The sequence below is a fragment of the Lissotriton helveticus genome, chromosome 4_1, assembly GCF_964261635.1.
Source record: "Lissotriton helveticus chromosome 4_1, aLisHel1.1, whole genome shotgun sequence".
In the NCBI taxonomy this organism is placed as follows: domain Eukaryota; kingdom Metazoa; phylum Chordata; class Amphibia; order Caudata; family Salamandridae; genus Lissotriton; species Lissotriton helveticus.
Window position 1 is genome coordinate 1,347,105,269 of NC_136063.1, and position 19,414 is coordinate 1,347,124,682.

General features: G+C 42.7%; 1 protein-coding gene across 1 annotated transcript in view; it reads right to left on the reverse strand.

Annotated features, from left to right (window-relative positions):
• LOC144829104 (cadherin-9-like) overlaps positions 1-19,023 on the reverse strand; it is an 836,522-nt gene extending 817,499 nt beyond the window's left edge. The window contains exon 1 of the mRNA XM_078687908.1: positions 18,846-19,023. The gene's annotated coding sequence lies outside the window, so the exon portion shown is untranslated. The remainder of the gene's footprint in view (positions 1-18,845) is intronic.
• Positions 19,024-19,414: the final 391 nt, after the last annotated feature.

Here is a 19,414-nt window from a genome sequence, read left to right on the forward strand (position 1 = left end):
GCATGACATGCTCAGAGCCTGTAAATGAAATGCTACTAGTGGGCCTGCGGCACTGGTTGTGCCACTCACTTAAGTAGCACAATAAACATGTCTCACGCTTGCCATTGCAAAGCCTGTGTGTGCAGTTTTAAATTGCCATTTTGACCTGGCAAAATAAAACTTTTGTAAGGCCCAAAGCTTCCTTTTTAATACATATAAGTCACCCCTAATGTAGGCACTGCGACAGGGTGCAGTATATTTAAAATGTTGGACATGTACTTTTAAGTTTTACATGTCCTGGTAGTGAAGAATTCTTAAACTAATTTTTTGCCTACTGGAATCATATCTCTTCCATAGGGCAGTTGCCTTATTAGATTGTATAAGCGTAATTTCCAAATGGGAAGAGATAGCCAATTCATGTTTGGTGTCTGCGGAATTGGGGTTAAAAGCCCTATTTAGTGGTGAATTCGGGTTTTTGATCACAATTTTAAAAATGCCGCTTGTAGAAAGGTGGTATTTTTCTGGCCTTAGAACTTTTATGCCTATTGCCGGTTTTACTAATTGGATTTCTGTCATTTTGGTCTTGTCTAATGTATTAAATGTTGCTTTATTGTTCTCCTCTGGTGTGTAATCTTTATGTGTGGTGTTTACACTGTTGTACTATTAGAAGTGTTCCATAAATACTTTACACATTGCCTCTAAGTTAAGTCTGAATTCTCTCTATCAAGCTACCAGGGGGTTGAGCATAGGTTAATGTTTTTTTTTGTGCTTTTGCCTAGCTTGGATTTTTGTTACTTGACCAGGGTTCAACCCCAGGCAACCAGTAACCCAATTTCTAACACTGTATTTACACAGTAGGTAGTTATAGTTAGGACCATGTATCTATAGGAAAAGCATTTTTTGACTTGCCTATTTCTTTAGTGCCGGTTAACAAATCTTCCCGAACCATTTTTTAAAAGTGCCTTGTCAATTTTAGTTGTGCGTGGAAAGTTTTGGGATGATCCGCCAAGCAAGGGGTGAAAAAAAGCGGAGTCAAAAAAAGTGTTTCCAATGTTAATTCCTCTAGAGTTTGTACACAAGTTTGCAGCCCGAACCGCTGGATGAAATTACACCAAATTTGGCAGAAAGGTAGATGTTGTTCCAGAGATCAAGCATTTCGTTTTTTGGTGTGAATCTGTTCATTAGTTTTTGAGATATTAAAGGCAAAACAGATTTGTCTTTCTGGATGGAGCCTGAGTATAGATCTCATTGTGGGATCCGATTGGCTGCCAACACTTAAACGAGGAAGTGATGGAAGCCATCTTGGGACCAATATACATGATAGCACCCCATCGAAATGCATTGTAGTGAATGGCAGGTTTTGAAGGTCACAAAAAAGAGAATATATAAAGGGTGATAACAGATTTTTGTTACAATTTAAATCATTTGTTGATGGTACCATACTTATTTTAGGGATTGGAATTGTGGCATGTGGTGATTTTCCCCTGTGAAAATGCCTTCTGCTGGGATTTCATGAATCATGTTTGAGAGAAAACTGTTTTCTCGTGATTTTCCCATATATTATGGAAGGTGCTCCAGAAGCTAAAATGAGAGCATATTTTCTGTATATTCACACTATCTTTCACAGCCATATGAAAATTAGGTATGATATTCTTAGAAAATCATGCACTTCCAACAGGAGCAGCCTGCCAGTTGATTAACTTGTTTTCTACTGCAGCCTCCCAGAGTGCTCTAAAGAACAACAAGAGTGCTAACAGTGTTAGTTATGACAAAAGTATGGCAGACCTGAAGCACGTTGAATCAAACTGGTAAAACTTAAAACATTTAATTTAAAAAGTAACAAAACGTGAGGGTACAGTTTGTCATAGAAATGATGGTTAGTGCTATAGAAAGAAAATGTAGGACACATTTTAAGTGAGTTCTCATATATGTTTCTCTTTTATGTCATTAAAATATTCTGACATGTATACTGAAACATGCACTTTCAACACCAGCCGCAGACTGCCAGTTAACCCCCTGGTGATAAGCAGCTTTACTTCAATGTTCTAATGAGCAACTAGAGTGCTAACATTCTGAATTTATGCCAAAAGTGAGGCACATCTGAAAGCCATCTTGATGGAATTAAAGCGGAAAACTTAAAGCATTTTCTATTGAGGATACTGTGGTAAATGAGGAATTTAGGGAGCCTCATAACTAATAAGTCTCCCAGGATGATCACCAGAGAAAGAGGAGCCCAGATATAGCAAAGAATTCACCAAAGTTTAGCCCAAGTATAGCCCAATCATAGAAGCGTGCAAAAGACTTATTAACAAGGGCTTTATCTCCGCTTAATTCACAGTGATTCACATCACGATATTTACACGGTAGTCCATCCGGGGTACGCCTAGTGACGCCCGCTTTGCATCTCATTAGAGATGCAAAGGGAGACGTTGGGAAAAAGGGTGCTAACATGCGATTATGCATGTTAGCACCCTCTTGTGAATAGGGCGATAGTTTTATCTCTGCTTTTTTGGCTTTATAATAACGCTCTACCAGGGCGATAAATTCCAGAGATAGCGTGAAATAAAAAATTTATTGCTAAGCACGGCCAGCGATAACTATCCCTGGCCGTTGATAATATGCCCCCTTATTTTATTATTTTGTGTGCAGTTTTAGATAGAGCAGATTTGACCCGAAGATATATGGAGTGGTTTGCATCAGCATCATTTGCAGTACACAAGAACACATTTATTTTGGTTTTAGGCATTTGGAGATTAAGTGATTTGCCCAGAATCACAGAATGTTGAGCTGATGCGAAACTCAAACCGGATTCCCCAGTTGCAAAGTCAGTAGCTTAGCCATAACACCATACCCTCTCTCCTAAGTGTGATATATAATCAAGTGATTAACCGGATTAAAAAACCACATAAAGATACAAAATTATTTTAAAGTGTTTTATCACTATTTGAGAAAATATGTCCTCATTTTACCTGTTTAGAGCACTAACCATAATTTTAATCGGAATAAGACACTCTCATGGGGGAGGGTGGAGAGGCAACAAGTTGACCATGCTGGACTGGCGGGAGGGCAGTGGCAGCACAACGGACCATGGATGGCAGGGAAAAGGGGGTCAGGGGCAACAAACCAACTTCACAATGCAGGCAAGAGAGACTGTGGAGATATAAAAGACCATTGAGCGCAGAAGGAAGAGACAGTGGTAGTACAACCATACATGCCAACATGCCTGATTCAGGCATGGGACTCCCAATGTTTTTAAGCGCAAAAGGGCTTTATTTTATCTGCCTCCTGTCTAAAGAATCCTCTTTTTTGATGTAAGTCAATGGGGAAAATTAATTCCCCAGGTTTTCTTTTTTCAAGAATCTCCCTCTTACCATACACATAGGGGCCGATTAGGATGGCGGACGGACTTGCGTCCGTCCGCCATCCCAGAGGTGGAGAGACCGTCCGCATGGGCTGCGGCGGTCCCTCCGTGCAAATTAGGATGTGACCGCCACCCTGGCGGTCACATCCTGGATATTTAACATTGCGGCGGGTGCTGCTTCAAGCAGCACCCGCCGCAATGTTAAAAGTACATGTTTTACATTTACATGCACAAAGCGGCAGGCACCGCGCGGTGCCTGCCGCTTTGTGCATCTAAATGCTTGGGGGTACCATAGGTACCCCCCATGTGCACCCCCCACCCGTCCACACCCTGGGGGCCCGCAACGGGCCCCCAAAATCAAAAGTACACATGCTTTTCCACGGCGGAAAAACCGCCGCGGAAAAGCATGTTTACAAATGTTTCCTAATTTGGCTGGCATGGTCTGATAGACACTGCCAGCCAAATGAGAGCTTTTCCGCCGCGGTTGTAATCCGACAGCGGCGGATAAGCAGCGGACAGAAGCCAAGACCCACCAGCCATCGTAATGCGGCGGTGAGTCTTTGATGACTCCACAGAGGATTTTCCGCCTCCTCCGGGCCGGAGGTGGCTTCCGCCGGCCCGGAGGAGGCGGAAAATCCTCCATCCTAATCGGCCCCAAAATGTTGGTAAGGAAGGTACATTGTATCACAGAGGGCAGAGGAAATGGAGTAGGGACATGGACTTGGATAACAGAGGGTAGCAGGGATATGGGCAGGGGCACCAAACTGACCTTACAGGGCAGGGGTTACAGTAGCACAATACAAGACACAGGGCGAGCTGGACGGCAGTGCAGCACAAGGGACCATGAAAAGAAATAGGGAGGGCACAGGGTCATGCACATGGACAACAGAGAGCAGAGGGGAAAGAGGAACAGTCAGCAAGCTGACCATACTGGAAAGACAGCAGGGACAGTTGCAGCATTACGGACCATGAAGGGCAGGAGGAAGGGGGTAGGGGCATGACAATGGACAAGAAAAGGCAGGAGGGAGGGGATAGGGGTCTGCACATGGAAAACGGAGGGGAGGGGCCTAGGGAGTAGGACAGGAGCACCAAGATGACCATGGAGGGCAGGCGGGTTGGGCACTGGAAGCACAACGCACCATGGAGGGCAACAGTCAGACTACAATGGTATACACAGACAATGGCGAGAAGGTGGGAGGGATCAGGGGCAGCAAGCTGACTACACAGGGCAGGTGGAAGGGGATGTGGCAGCACAGATGACCATGCAAGGCAAGTGAGAATGTTAATGGCAGCACAATGGCTTTGGTGGGCAAGAGGGAGGGGTAGGGACATGCACAAAGTACAATGAAGAACAGAAGGGAGGGGTAGATGCTGGAGACAGAATAGAGAGGGCAAGAGAAGTGGCTTCACAACAGACCCACCCAGGGAAGGTAACACGAGCAGTTGCAGCACAACAGAGCATGGAGGGCAGAAATGAGTGCCAGCAAAATGGACCATGGAGTACAGGCGGGAGGGGATAATGGCATAGAACTTAGACAGGCAGGGTGGAGGTGGCAGGGACAGGCAGAAGCCATCTGATCATTCTAGTCAGGTGGGAGGGGCAGTGGCAGCTCAACAGAACACGCAGAATAGATGGGAGGGTGGCAGGTCCATGGAATATGGTGGGCAAAAATGAAGGAGCAGGGACATGCACACAGACACTGGAGGGCATGTGGAAGGAGAGTGGGGGCAGCAAGCTAAGCAGAGATGCCTAGTAGTAGGGCAATGATGGGGCATAAAATTGGGCAATATAGGGCATGGGGAGTGGGCAGGCACATCAAGCTTAATGAAGGGTAGTAGCAGCACATCGGAACATTCAGGGCAGGAGGGAGGGGACTGGTGACTGCACACAGACAAGGAGGATAGGAAGGAGTTGGATGAAGCAGCAAGCTAACTGGTTAGGCCAGGCTGGAAGGGCAGTGGCAGAGCAATGGCCACACACACCTGTAATGACAGAGCAGGGTGATGGACTTGGACAGTGGCAGGCAATGAGGAGTGAGGCAGGAGAAGCAAACATTTGTGGGGGCAGCACAATGGCAGGCAAGACCTTGTGTTTTCCCCCATTCCCCACTGTGCACTGCAATAGGCATTTTAACATTAAAACAGCTTTAGAAATTCACTGAAGAAACAAAGGTTACAGGGACGTTATAGTTTAGCTTCGATTTCTCTTGTACAAAACTAGTGAAATTGAGCGGTTCTAGATACCTGAGCTAACTATACATTATGTCCTTGCAATCCACTGCTTATGACTTCACATATTACATAACTCAAGACATGGTCAGTGACTTCTGTCATGACATCACTGATAACATTTCAAATAGCATCACCCAGGGACTGTGAGTGTTTTCTAAAACTTTATGAGTGTCAAATATGTACACTAAGGTACAGCAAACCTTAAATTACTATACTTTGTATTCTACTAATGAGTGATACTATCTCTAACATATATTATGTGAGTGGATGTGTGACTGTGTGTATCCGGGTGTGAGTGGAGGCGTGAGTGGCTGTATAGATGTGTGCATGGATGTGTGAGTGGATGTATGGGTGGATTAGTGGGTGAGTGAGTACCTGTATGGGTGAATAATTGTGTGTGTATAGGTAACTGTATGGTGGTGAGAGTGGCTGCATGACTAACCGCACTGGTGAGTGAGTGGGTGTCGGATTGGTTGTATGAGTGAGTGAGTAGCTGTGTGAGCATTTGTATGGGTAAGTGGCTGTGTGAGTTGGTGTATGTGTGAGTGACTGTGTGTAAGTGGCTGTATGGGTGACTGAGTGGCTATTTGGTTAACTGATTGGTTATGTGAGTGACTGTATTGAAGAGTGAGTGTCTATGTGAGTGACTGTATAGGTGAGTGACTATATATGTGAGTGCTTGTATGGGTGTGCAAGTGGATGTGTGGGTGTCTGTATGGGTGGGTGAGTGGGTGTGTGAGTGACTATAATGGTGAGTGAGAGGGAGTCTGAATGGCTGTATGAGGGAGTGACTGGGTGTGTAAGTGGGAGTGTGGGTGAGGGAGCAACTGATTGAGTGGGTGTTTGGTTAAGTGAGTTGATGAGTGAGTGGCTGTATTGGAGAATGAGTGTATGTGTGAATGGCCGTATAGATGAGTGACCAGAAATGTGTATACTTGCATAGATGTGTGAATATGTACCTAACTGTCTGTATAGGTGTGAAAGTGAGTGTGTGAGTGGTACTATGCGTAAATAAGTGGGTGTGTGAGTAGCTGTATTGGTGAGTGTGTGGCTGTATGAGTGGCTGTATGGGTGAGTGACTGTTTTTTTATGAGTATCTATATGAGTGGGTGAATGATCGTATGAGTGGCTATATGAGTGACTGAATGGGTGTCTGAGTGACTCTGTGAATGAGAGTGGTTGTGTGAGTACCTGTATGGGTCTGTGAATGGGTATGTGAGGGAGTTGTGTGGGTGTGAGTAGGTACATGGGAGGTTGTATTGGGGTATAAGTGGGGGTGTGAGCTGTTCTGTGGATGATATCATGAGTGATGTCATTTAAGATGCCATCAGTGATGTCAGTGACAATGTCATGAGTGATGTAATATGTGAGGTAATAATCAGTGCATTGTGGCAGCATGAGTTATAGTTAGTTTAGGTAACTATAACTGCTAAAATGCACTGGTTTTGTAACAGTGAAATATGAGTCTAACTATAACATCCCTGTAATCTTTGGCTTTTTCAGTGAATTTCTATGGTGTTTTTAATTCTATTGCCTATCTATAACATCCCTGTAACCTTTGGAATTTTCAGTGAATACACACACACACACACACACATATATATTATTATATATATATTTTATAAATGTATAAAACAAAATCTAAAAATGTAACTACTGTATTATGCATATATGGAAAGGTAAGCCACATGCTCACGCCTCCAGGGCAACCAACAGAAATATCATGACCAATGTGACTCGAATATATAGACCAATAATATTTGCAAACTTTTTTGCATTTATGTTATTTTATACTATAAGTAAATGCTGAGCTTTAAGAATCCCTTTCCTACTCTGTCTCATCATCACAGCCTTCTTGTAGACATACTCAACAATGAGTACATGTTCTCAGGTACAGTTTACCCTTCCTTTGAGTAATATTGCAAACCAAAATGCTACAGAAACCAAATACAAATATTTTTTCAAGCACAAGACATAGACCTAAAGTTCAGAATATATTGCACTAGTACCGTATTTGAAAATTAATCTTACAACTAGTACTATTTTATAAAGTTGTAGCTTGTTGCTTTTTGTTATAAATGAATAGTTTTTACCAATTTTTGGGCAATAGATATTCAAACTACCAGACTTCTCTTTAAAAGTGTATGCCACATTGCATACCCCCAATACTGTTTGATGGAAATGCCAATATTGACTCTTATTCGGGCTGTGGAAAAGGTTTCCATGTGCTGGTATCAATGCATTTTCAGGTTTAGGGAGTGAACATTCTGCACAGTTCCTTCACTCACTAACATCTAATGTGTTAATGCACATGGGCCTCTCAGCTTACTTGAGAGGGCAAGCCATGGGTTTGGCATAGCTCATGCACTGTCTTAGTTTACTATTATAAAATGTCTTCTATATATTTGAAAGTAAAAAATATAAAATAAAAGCATTTGGGTCCTTTGTTGGCTGATCCTTATTGAGTGCAGGCCTAAGGATGGTTATCCAGAATGAATCACATTCAAAGAACTTGAGGATATCCCTAGCAAAAAGAGAACCATGGAAGTGATGTGATTCACAATAGTCCGGTTTGAGGATTCTGGAATAGCTGAGTTTCAGAGAGTTTTATGAACAAATGCTTTGTGTAGAGTATTGGATTCAGGTATTTGAAACAGCAGGACTTTTACCATTGGTGATCAGAAGGTCACTGTCACATTTCAGAGTTATATGGAAAAGTAACCTATCATTAGTTCCTAAAATGAATTTCACAATCAGGGTCAGCTCCTTTGTAGCCTATGCCGAGCCAGTATTTACTTGTAAAAGAATATGAGAACTATTATGTATTTGTCACTGCAATGAGTCATTTTGGAAAAATCTTCATACAACTTTAAAACGGTTCTGTAGTCTTTCAGACTTCTAAGTGATAAGTACCAGCAAGAGGCAAATAATAATATTCCACACAAATCGAAGGTCTGAATCCATTCATGGTTGGCTGATTAGTGTCGCTGAAAGTAAGGGCAAGGCTGTACTAGATTGAGGAACTCATTACTGACATCTTTGATGGACCTTGTATTGTCGGAGTAAAGAACCAGTTGCAGAACCATTGTAAATGTAATATTGACCATATTTGTTCGTTCTTTGTTTCATTTTATGTGGGCCTGATGGGGATATACAAAGCTGAATCAAACGGCTGTCTAGAAGATGAGTCACAGTATACCACTAGGGATAGAGAGACTATAAATAAACTATGAACAAACCATAGGATGGCAGCCTTTTCTTTCCTCTTTTTGCAAAAGTATGCTAACCATGAAACCTGAATTGTGACGATCCCTCAATGCATTCTCAGTTTTCAATACAGTTGATCTTCCAGTAACACTTTGAGTATAGAAATATGAATTAATTTAATTTACTTAACAAATGTTTCACACATTGATCATGTTTGCCACTTACATATATTTGTTGAAATGTGGCTCGGCTAACCTGCAAAGAGATAAAGGATTTCTCCTTGTATTGCTTTTGAACTTATCCCAGTTGATATTCAAGTTATAGAAATGATTTAACAAAAGTATACTTCAGGAAGTTGATGAATGGGAATATGATGGTATTCACACAAGATTTCTCTCTTGCTCTCTCTGCTGCTCTCACAGACAATATAAGGGCTGTGCTATTATGTATGTATGTACGTATGAATGTTTGTATGTAAGTATATATATATATTTGTGTGTAGGTAGTATGTGACTAGCACAAACCTAGCCAAAAAGCAGCATCTTGCTCTGCAGTGTCAAAATCGAATACATAGTTGACAAGTGTTAGAAGTAGCTGGTTATTGGATTGCTACTGCATTGTGATGAAGTGTTTGCTAAAGAGGTGTGTAATCAATGCCTTCCCAAATTGTGTCCGTATTGGGGTGGTCCTTATGGCTAAGGGGAAGTTTTTCTAGATCCTGGGTGTATAGATGGAAAATGCCTTCTTCAAAATATGTACCAAATTGCTGTCACCATCTGCTGATCCGCTGATATCTTGCATGAAATTAAAATTAATGCTAGTTTAGTTTTACAATAGCTTTTGCTTTTGTAACATTTTAACCTCTTTCTTGTGTCCTTTTATATCAGTTCTATGAGGTCTGTACAACTCAAGGGCAGTTAGTCAATCCTTGGTACAAATATTGCTCCTTTCCTTGTACATGGTAATTATAGAGACTACTCCAAACTCAAGGAAATGTCAAAGACCTACTTCTAAAGTAGAGTCAAATAGTTAAACCTTACTCCTGGAGATTTGGACCTATATTAATGAAGCCTTTGCGGTGTCCTTGCATCAGAAGAACGCAAAGGCTTCAGTCATATTTACAAAGCCATGATGGGCCTGACTTGTGTGGCCTTCCTTAGATTTGTAAAGAAATGCAACGCAAAGCAGCTGATTGCACTGCGTTACGTTACAGTTCAACTTAGGAGGTGTTCCATGGGTGGAGCATGGGTGTACCCATGCACCCACCCAAAGACTTGTAAACCTGGGAATGTATCAAAATGCTACATCTTCAAGTGAGGTGTAATAAGTACAAATATCCTTATCCCTCCTCATCATTATCTCTTTCCATATGTGATGCATTATACGGCACACATAGAAAACGGAACTACCTCTAGGCATTGATTTTGTGCAGGAAACTGTCCCTTCCTGCACAAAAATAATCGAGGCACACTTGCACTATAGTGCAAGGGTGACTGCATTTGTGCTAGGCTGCACACAGTGGTCCAACACAATGAGGAAGCAGAAATGCTCGATATCTTTGAAAATATGGAGCATTTCTGCTCTCTCCCTTTCACGGACCGCAGTGCAGCAAAACATTTTGCTGCCCTGCGTTGCGTGAAATTTTAGTAAGTGTGCCTCCAGGTTTGTGGTTAGAATGTTCAGTTCAGGGAGCACACTTATTACCTGTGTTAAGTAGGTTGCCCAAAAAAGTGCTGTTTTGTTATAGAAACAAGAACACGTTTTTATTAAATTATGTAAATATACTTTGTAATTTTAAGAGGTGTTATGGCATCAAGATTCTAGTGGTGTTCACAGTAAATAGAACCCTAAAACCTACTATGCTAAGCAAAGGGAGAATGTGCACAGGCAAATCATGATTACAATGGTATACGTATTTAAAAAAACAGCTAGCCAAGTGATCAGCCTACTTTGCCCACTTACACCAGATCATATATATCTTACTGTCTGTAGTGTCGAACAGATCAGTGTTCTCAGCGAAGATGTCAGGGTCTCTATGTTAGTAATGATTCCACTGGGCCTGTAGCAGCGGGCAAAACACACTTCAGTGGTGGAAGGTAGGCATGGTGATGTCAAAAGGCTACTAGCCATGTGTGTTATTATAATCATGCTGGCCAGACAGTACCAGAGGGTTCAAATTTGCAGACAGTGGTTGCAAGCTGGTAGCTGCAAGCGGAAGTAAGTCAGTTGATCAGTTATTTAAGGGAGGCTGCATTTTCTCTACAGGTTGTTGTCATCGTTCTGGTGCTATCAGCTCTCAGTTTGCAGCTGGTCGTCTTAGAGTGATCATGAGTGTGACGGTCACCACAAATTGTGCCACTGGCAGGGTCATACATGGCTTCATGCCTGTGGGGGAACAGGGGTTCGCAATGGTGATGGACCACTTATGGAGGTAAAGCTCACAGGTCCATACACCATACACCAGCCTTGTGCCTTCTGTGTGTGGGGCACACAATAGCGAATGGCCTCCAAGGTGGGGTTTCTCACCAGGTCAAACATTGGCCTTACAAAGCAAAGTGCAGGGCTCGTAGTAATGCAGACCACCTGATGGAGTCCTCACATAGGACCACTTCCCGGTCTTGTGTATGCCATTTATCATTGGATGGGTGACTTGGATGTTCAGCTTCAGGTTGGGCTGAGCCAACCAGCATCATCCCCAACCAACGTGCATCAGGCTTATCTTCAAATAGCACCTCATGGCAGCATGGGCATTGGGGATCTCAAACTTTATCAGTGCCTAAGGGTCTGATTTAGAGTTGGGGGACGGATATATGTGCTGTAGTACATAATGGACATAAAGGCGGTTTGGATATCTGTCACATTTGAAATGGAATAATCCCTCCACCAAACTATAAATCAGGCCCTTAGTATGCAATGTAGTCTGTCCCCTTCTCAGAAAAACCCAGTTGACTGGGGCACACAGGTGTTATGCTATTCCCTGAAGAGTGACAGCCTTAGATACAGTTTCTGGCATGTAGAGCTTCAGCGACTCAAAAATATGCACACAGAATATGTCAGAGGAACTCGCTTACATTTGGCCCAAGGACAGATAGCATTTTCACTCTGTGATCTAACTTTCACTTTCATCTCCTTACCAAGTATACAATATGTACAATTTACAATGGCACGTAAAGAGAGGTTTCAAAACATCACTGATAATAAAGATCTGGAAGACATTAACTCCTAAAAATTGGCATTCGATTAAAACAATGAAATCTGTTACAACATGTACCTGCCTTGTAAGAGGGCCACTATTTTATTAATCAGGGAACTGATTAGGTATTCATTTCACTCCTTGTTGCCTTCGAATGGTGCAAATGTATAATCATGTTTAGACACCCTAAACAGGAACGCCCACCACCTGGACATCAACCTCCATCCAATTTTGCCAAGAACTACTTAACAACCCACCTCATTGCAAAGAACAAGGCCGAACAGACCTTTTATTCCACCGGGCATTTCCCCAGTAGGCTGGAGCCCTTGCAAGCCAGTTAAGAATGTATAAACCTCTGGCTACTTCCTGTACCTTCGTCAAATTTGCCAACTCGCCACGATTAATTGCAGTGGCATGGGAAGGCTTCAAGAGAGAGAGAAAGAAAGGGAGGGAGGAAGGGAGGGAGGGAGGAAGGGAGGGAGGGAGGGCGGGAGAGGGATGGAGGAGGAAATATAGAAAGAAAGCAATCAGGGCAGTCAAAGAGAGAGAGGAGAGTGAAAGATTGAATCAAAGGAGAGATATTTCTCAAGGAGATGAAGCTGGCGGTGCTAGTTTGAGCATTTTTGCAGGGGCTGCTTTTGGTTCCCTAATCCAGCCCTGGTGAAGAAAGTTCCAAACTTTGAGCCTTCAGGGCTAGAGACGTGAGCTCATATTAATAAAATGTCTGTTTTGTGTACACCCACGCGCTCCACTCTTCATCCCTTCGATTTTCATTGCCCTTTCCCCACTAGTTATGTAACCAACAACTCAAGAGAACATGTGTAGAAACATCTTAATCACGCACAGGCTTAATTATAGAAATCACATCCCTTCCAATAGAATCAAATACAAAGATTTGCAAAATTAGAAGGAATTTAAACACTATAATAGGATTCCCAAAAAAACTTTCAGTTTTGTATTTAAAAAAAACAAAAAACTTTCAGAACCTCAATATAATGTACTACTATAGAAGGATTCGTTTTTTTCCTCATCATTATTGAGCACTTTGGACACTCAGTTCCCTTTCTTGTTCAGAATGAAACATTTTGAAGCATTTATACACGCCTATGTTTACCGGAATTAGAACCGTGAAGTTTATTGAATCAAGTCATATCGTCAGGCCGTTCCCGCCATCTCTTATAGATGACGCCAACTGACCATATGCTTCCGCCCCCGCTAGAGCGCGGGCATCCAAGCCACACATCTCAAGGACCCCTTCCTGTTGCTTAATCTGACCAATGGCCTGGCCCTGACATACTTAATGGGCCGCATTATGCGATCCTTATCCAAGCATCGCCTCAATTCATTTGACAAATTACCAGCATGGAGCACAGGTGCAGATGGAAGGCCTCTGAATACAGAGCAATTTCCCTCGCTGGCTTCCGCAAGTGGAATGAATTCACTGAGGTCTCTTGCTGTTTCCACATTATTTAGCCCGAAAATTAAATCAGGCATCTGCAATTATGCCTCAAATTACTCTACTTAACCCACAGATGAACATTTTTGTTCGGTTTTCTTATATTGCATTTAATGTGCAGTATTTAGAGACAACATTAATTATTAATATGTTAAACTGTGATTTATTCACTACACCCAAGTTCAGAAATGTCAAATACGGTAGGGGGCGGTGGTGTAAGCTATTAGCAGTTTGAGACGGGTCAGATTCCCTCGGGTATCAAACCAGCTCAGTTTTAGGAAAATCCAGGTCACATTACATGTTCCTCTGCCAAAACCTACGAAAATAAGAAATGCCTTAAGGTGTTTATTCTCAATCAAAGCCACTGTGAAGGTGCCTGAATACCAAAAGCTCTGAGCACAATCAGAGACAAAAAAGTCCTGCTGTAGCAGCGTGGCTTTGCACCTTTTTCATGAGATCTATTTTCTGGATCAAATAGTGTTTTTTGTCCCCTATGTACATTAAAGCAATTGGAACTGAACCCTGTATGATGTAGGCTGCCCTGGCCCCAATTTAAAGTAATCTGCGTTTATTACCATCAATAATACAATACGATGGCGTTTAATGATGACTTGATTACCCAAAGGCAAAATACATTACAAATATGCTGCATGATCAATGAAGGTGTCTGGGGGAAAGAGGTGGTAACATGAACTACATTTTAAGTACAGCGCTTCCTCCTGGATGAATAAAACCTTTTTTGTACCAATTTCTAACTTGGAAGTTTTGTGGCAAGATCTGTTATCAAACAACTTTAAGCCAATATATTATTCCTCTGCACCCGATTCCAAGAAAAATACAGGACATTTAAAATCAATTCACATCTGTTTTTATGGGATACCAACACAAAGCAAAAAAGCTTCATACAAACAGACATGTTTTTTAAGTTGAGAGGGAAAATAACATTGAAAGAACAAAAAAGGGTTAGTGGGATAGGCATAACTCCAGGTACAGAATGCTTCCATGACTTTACAATGAAATAGTTTGAAAAGGTCTGAAATACATTACTTGTTTTGATATTTGACCATAATGAGCTATGACAATAAACAGAGATCGTCCAATATGTGGCTTAATCCAACGATCCAACACAGAAAGGAGATTTTGCAGCTTGTTAGTGGTGCTGCGGACGTAGAAAATTCTTCCAAGTCTACAAAAAGACATAAAACCACCAGAAACGTGGAGACTTCCAGCTGTGAAGGCACAAGGCGGGAACAGCACATTCAAGGCGAGCTTGGGTTCTTGTGGATAAAGGGGCGCCCGCTGAGGATCTGTCACCCACACGTGCTGATATACCAACAATTGGCTTCAGAAGCTCCCAGTCAAGACATCCGCATGCAGCAGGTGTCTCCACGGCTGCGCTGCGAGCGTTGACACTGCGAGGGATCCTCTCAGAAGTCACTTCAATTTTCTGAGACTTCCTAGGGTGAGGGGATTATGATAAAATACAGGAAGTCAATATCAAAGATTCCTTTTCAACTGGTGCTCCGTGGGAGCAGCGAGTGGGACGGCTAGGGGCAACATGAATAAAACACCTCCTATTCTCTTTTATTTCTCCACCTTCTTCAGATACTATTGCCAATTATTTTCTCTGCTGACCTCAGCAATTTCACTTCCATGCATCACTCTTGCTGTGGAACTGAAGACATTGGTGTAAAATGCAGCGATCTATACTAAAAGTACCTACATTGAAAACTTACATTTTAGGGGTGTAACCATCTACTTCTTCAATTTGGTGTTGGGGGTTGGTATGGCGGAAGCAGGGGTTTTGAAAGAGTACTTTTCTGGATATTTAGTGAAAATCTTTGCCTTTGAAATCAGCACCCTCTTTCAATTACAGTAGAGACATTTGATGACTCTGGAGCAGGGCATTGGCTCTCAAATTTAGGTGTCTGATCCCATGAACGCCCCTCTACAGGGAAGGCGTTGAACTAGGACCGAGGTCACGCATCGAAGGTTCTTCACGCCAACCCTACCCGCCGCCTCCCTTCACTTGAAATGTACTCGTCCTTTTTTTCCCTCTGTGTTACAGGTCTGCTGCTGAGAGTGGCTGTAGAGGATGGGCACAGAGAATCAGCAGCAATCGCCACCTTGCAGTGAAAGTGCCAGAACTGCAATCCTACACAATCTGTATGTCACGTCAGGAGCTTGCACCTTCTCTGGACAACATTGCATGGGTCAGGATGAATCACAAGGTCGCACCACATGGAAGGGGCTTGCATTGTATATCTGCCTAGCTCAAGATAAATTACTGAGTCTGGGAAATGATTTACAATCACCCTTCCAGCATGGAAGGCAGCAAATGAGATTCAAAGGGCGTGCAGAAATAAAAGCTGAATTAATGTCTTCTCTCTCCCACCTTACTCTCGTTCTTCCTTTCTTTCTCCTGGTCTCTTTCCTCCTCTCTGTCCCTGTCTCTCTTATGTCCCTTTCTTTATCCCTTTTACTTTTTCTCTGCTATTTTCTTTCACTGCCTCTGCCCTAAGCCTCTATACTAGCTCGAGTTTTTCTCATGTTGTCTCTTATTCTTTCGCTCTGCTTCACTCCCTTTGTCTTGCTTTATCTCCCAAGTGCACTGTCTCTTGTTCTGTTACCCTCTTACTATTGCCTTTTGTTTTCTTTCTCATTTTCTCTCTCTTGTTTTCTTCCCTTTCTCTCTCTCACTTTCTCTCCCCTGTTTTGCATTTTTTACTCTTGTTTCTTTTTATTCCTGCTTATTCTCTCCTTCCCTTTCACAAACACACACCTTTTCTCTCACTCTCTCCTGTTTTCCTTTCTCTCGCTACTTCTATCTCACTCTCTCAGTCTATCTCTCATCATCTATGTCTCTCTCGATCACTTTCTGAGTGATGTGTCCCATTCGCTCTTCATCCCTCTCCATCACAGTCCCTCATCTCTCTATTAGTCTCTGTCTCTCGCTCTCAACCTCTCTCCCTCTTGTTCATTTCCCTCTCCCACACACATTCTCTCTCAAGTACACATTCTCTCTATATCAATATCTTTTGCTCCAGTTCTCTCATTGTTATCTTTTTTCCTTTATCCTATTCACTGTCCACTTCCCTCTCTGCCTCTCTTTATTTTTCTCCCTATTCCACTATCCTTCTTTAGCAATCTCTCCCTTCTATCTCCCTCCCATTCTCTTTTTATCCACCTTTCTTCTCTTTCTCTATTTCTCTAGCTCCCTCTTCCACTTAATTTCACTATCCACTTTTTCTCCTCTTTTCACACTATTACCTATATTACTTTCCTGATTGCTCCTAATAAATCAAACGTATCCATATTTGATCATAAGTATTTGTCCACTGTTCTCTGACTTTCACCATCTGTTTTCATACATAATCTGTCACCAAAGGTTCTTTTTCATGCCTCCAAGATTTCCTAACAACAATAGCTTGATGAAACATGACATCAGTTTGGGGCTCAAGACCTCTTTACTCCACCGTGATTTGGAGCATTATAGAGTCCTATGTACAGTTCTACTTCTGTTACTGAAGATAATGCCTAGTGCCACGTATGCCATTTCACACCTTACGTGTTCATATGTGTTGCCCGCCTCACAAGCTTAGCCGTGATATTTAAGGAAAAAATCACTGGTGATTACTGGAGCCTTCCTGTTCATAAAATCCTCCAATCATGAACAAATCCATTAATGCACAGAGTACCATAAAGTTAAATCTATGAGGAAAAGTCTATTTGTCTTGCCATTTAGCTACTGAAATCAAAGAAAAGCAAAAGATGATCAGAGTTGTAATGTATTTCTTCAGAATTCTGCTGCATTCTGAGGATCCCAGTAAAGAAAGAATGTTAATCTCACTCAAAGCTGGGGGTAGCAATAAGGGAGCGCAGAACACACACAAAGCAAAAAGGGCTTGCCCAAACCAATATCCCATCTCTTACGGCAACATATTATTCCAAGTGGTCTTCATAAAGACAAATTGCTATGCAGAGTACATTGCAATTTCCATAAGTATTGATTTCCTTACAAATGGCATTCATTACTCTTCGCTTGAAACTTTTATGGGTCAAGAAATATGAAATTACATCAATTCAAGTTTCGATTGTAAAGGGAAAAAATACTGTTTACCAAGTAATTGCATTTTGCAGTTGACTTTGAAGGCGGTATGTCAATTTCAAGTAGGGTTCTTTTTCTGCGGCATTTCATTTTCATCTGACTCGCTTTGAAGAACATAAAGAGGCAGTGGGGATTGATCTGCCTGCTCTTCCCGCAAGCGAGCCGCCACTGCACTTTACGCAGTCAAATCTGCTCGCTTCGACTCAAGTCTCTAAATGTAGCGCCGCAGTTGAGTTTGTAAATTGGAAAATTGGAAGCTAAAAACTCTGCATAGGGCTAGAAATGCCTAAATGTATTGGTCGAGCTAATCACATCATCATTTCCTATTTGTAGAAGATAGTGGCTATGGCAGTTCTAGCCAGTAAATTATTGGTTGTTGTAGATTAATGGGGTGTTGAAATGGGTGAGCCCATCACTGAAGTCGACCAACAGGTCACTTGAGGGAACGTGGTGAAAATTCCACTCATTCAGATTGTTTAGAGAGTGTAGCGCCTTGACGTCCCTAACTAGGATTTCAGAGCTTTACAAACTTTGAAAGATCATATTCACAATACAGCAATTGCTACTGGTTGTTGCCAGCAGCGACAGGAACAACTAACAACCACCCAGATAATGTTAAATGGCATGTGACCAGTTCTGAACATGCCAAGATGATTTTGACCCCACCCACTGCCCCCCAGGAGAGCAGCACCATGTCCCCTAAAATACCTATATATATGTTTTACACTCGTCTGGCAGTCACAGCCAATATGATTTATTTGCCAGCCAATATGATTTATTTGCCTTTCTATTAATTGCGCGGACTGCACCTGCTGTAAATTTTGTTAATGAAGCAATAAAAAAATGACACCTTGTCTCTGCCAGTAAGTACAGCTTACCCCCTTCATCTAACCTGTGACGCTGCATACAACTCACATGCAAGGGGAAGATTGCCAGGACACATGTTAAAAACAAATACACACATAAAATACTGCATTAAGGAACAATCCCTCAATCACCCGATGCTCGAGGCTGCCCGGGTCCCTGTCACACACACACTTCATGAGGTGTTACCTCGAGCCTGCGAGTTCTACCTGAGAGCCAACCCCAAGCACAGTGAGAACATGCGAATACGAGTTACACGTTTTTCATCTTCAACCAAACAACTAACCAGGCTTGAACAAATTAACCAAGACATAGTGCTGACGAGCCACGCCATCCTTCACCTTTACTGAGAAAGAAAAGTAGTCGCCAGCCACTGCCCTCATCAGGGAAGCTTCTATTTTAAGATTTCTGCTTGCTGTAACGTGCAGGGAAAGAAGCCACTTACCGTCCGCTGAATGCGACGCAGAAACTAGTGCATTGGGCTGGGTGGGTGCCGTGACACGCTGGCCGGCGCCTGCGACTCCCCGCTCTCTTTCCTGTTGCCGACTCCCCCGACTGCCGGGTCTACTTGCCTCTGACTGAAGCGTTCAGGTCCCACATCACTTTTAACACTGGCGGGCAGGCAGGCAAAAGCCAAGGGGGCTCTCAGGGTGTGATTGGTTTCCATTCAACGCTCCCGATTAATAGGAGCACGTCCCTCAGCCCGAGAGATGCGGCTGCTGATGGAGCGTCGCTGCTGAGGAGAGCAGAGCTGGAGGGAGAGTGAAAGCTCAGGCAGACACACACACACTGCGATTTGCAAGTGAATGCAGGGGGAGGGCGCCGAGGGGAGGGCGCTGCTCGGGGATTCTCTGAAATTGAGCGAATCTGGGCGTTTGAAGTATTAGATAATCAGACCATTCAATTCACTTTCGGTGACCGCGGCTAAAACTGCACGCCGGAGAGATAGACAACTTGCATATCATCAGGAGTGGGATCTAACGTGTTTTACTACCGAGCGCGCGGCAATTCCAG